The 2,088-nt window shown below is 45.4% G+C and overlaps 1 pseudogene; it reads right to left on the bottom strand.

Moving 5' to 3' along the window:
* Nucleotides 1-464: 464 nt before the first annotated feature.
* On the bottom strand, nucleotides 465-1,803 carry LOC141489886 (alpha-enolase pseudogene; annotated as a pseudogene).
* Nucleotides 1,804-2,088: the final 285 nt, after the last annotated feature.

Genomic DNA, 2,088 nt, shown 5'->3' on the forward strand with positions numbered 1-2,088 from the left:
TTCTGTGGTCAGAATTTTTTTCTGAAGTTTGTTCATTTTCTCAACCTATTGCTTGAATTTTAACACTTCATTCAAGTAGGGCTCTGCTTCCAGAGTGAAGGGGACACTGTCTCAAGCTTCCATAGTTTAATGTCACATTTTTTTTTGGATTACCGAATACTTTTATTCTGCACATAGAAGCCACTAAAGAATCTGGCCTGTGGGCTTGTTGGGGGGCTGCATCACAAGTATATGACTCTGCACATCAACACTGGGGGTGGGGGTGAGAACAGATCATTCTACCCAGTCACAAGATGAGGTCTTCCAAAAAAGGACCAAATTATCAGGTACCAGAGGAAGCAGTGAGAACACAGAAAGGTGGAAGAGAGCAGGGTGGAGCTATGTAGCAGAGCCCCAATCCCCAAAACAAAACTGGTCTACTTCTTGGTGCTGCCCATTCTTTGGAGGATTTCTACTGAGGTGACTGTAGCCTACTAGCTCTGAGGCTTCATGGTCATGGAGCTTACTTGGCACAAGGGTTTCTGAAGTTCCTTCCAGCAAATTTAGCCTTGCTGCCCAGTTCTTCTTCAATTCTGAGAATTTTGGTTATATTTGGCCAAACGCTCAGATCAGCAGGGGGCCCCCAGTATTGATTGCCCAGTGCAGAGACCCACCACCAGGTCTGCAATGAAGGTATCTTCAGTCTCTCCAGATGGTAAACCATTACTCCCCACCCATTGGACTGGGCCAACTTGCATGCCTGGAGAGATTCAGTCACCGAGCCAATCTGGTTCATTTTGAGCAGGAGGCAATTGCAAGCTTTCTCATTCACAGCCTTTTCAATGCTCTTGGGATTGGTCACTGTGAGACCATCCCCTACAACCTGGATGCCTGCAGTTTCAGGAAAATCCTTCCAAGCTTCCCAATCATCCTGGTCAAAGCGATCTTCAATAGACACCACTGGATAGTCCTGATGAAGCTCTTGTAAAGGTCCCCAAGCTCGGCAGGTGAGATGTATCTGCTGGGATCATCAGGAGACTTGAAATCCAAGTCATATTTCCCAGACCAGAAGAATTCAGAGGCAGCAACATCCATGCCAATTACAACCTTGTCAGTATAGCCAGCCTTGCCAATCGCTTCCTTCATCAGCTCCAGAGCTTCTTTATTCTCCAGGATGTTAGGAGCAAAGCCACCTTCATCTCCTACATTGCTGGCATCCTGTCCATATTTCTTCTTAATCACATTCTTCAGGTTGTGGTAGAACTCAGCTCCAATGCGCATGGACTCCTTGAAGTTTGATGCTCCAACAGGGAGGATCATGAATTCTTGCATTGCTAGCTTGTTACCAGCATGGGAGCCACCATTGATCACACTGAAGGCTGGAACTGGCAGGATGACTTCTTCATTGCCTGCAAGATCAGCAATACGGCAGAACAAGGAGACACCTTTCTCTGCAGCCCCAGCCTTAGAAACAGTCAGAGACACTCCCAATATGGCATTTGCTCCAAATTTAGATTTATTCTCAGAACCATCCATCTCTATCATCAATTTGTCAATCTTCTCCTGCTCCACAACATTCAGTTTCTTGCTAATCAGGGTCGGGGCAATAGTTTTATTGATGTGCTCAACCGCTTTTGAGACACCTTTCCCCATACAGTAGGTCTTATCATTATCTCAGAGCTCCAGGGCTTCATGGATGCCAGTAGAAGCCCCACTGGGCACAGCAGCTCTGAATAGACCTTTTGAAGTGTAGAGATCAACTTCAATGGTGGTGTTTCCACGAGAGTCAAAGATCTCTCTTGCAATGATCTTCAAAATCGACATGTTGAATTTCTGGATGGGGCTGGCTCTGTGGGATTCAGAGGAGAGAGGCCAAGCTTTATGTCACATTTTCAAAAATATTTTTTGGGACCTGCACATTTTCAGTTCTTTCAAGGTAGTGTGATCTAAGGTGAAATATATATTACTTTCCTGGCCTGTAAGATATTCTGTGGGTGACCACAAGAATTCTTTTCTGCCCTGGAACTGTGATGAGGGTGATTGCTTCACTGCACCTATATACTTCTCCTTGACTTAGGACAATATCCAGTACCACCATCAGATATGAAC

This window comes from Macrotis lagotis, chromosome 5, assembly GCF_037893015.1.
Source record: "Macrotis lagotis isolate mMagLag1 chromosome 5, bilby.v1.9.chrom.fasta, whole genome shotgun sequence".
Taxonomy (NCBI): Eukaryota; Metazoa; Chordata; class Mammalia; order Peramelemorphia; family Peramelidae; genus Macrotis; species Macrotis lagotis.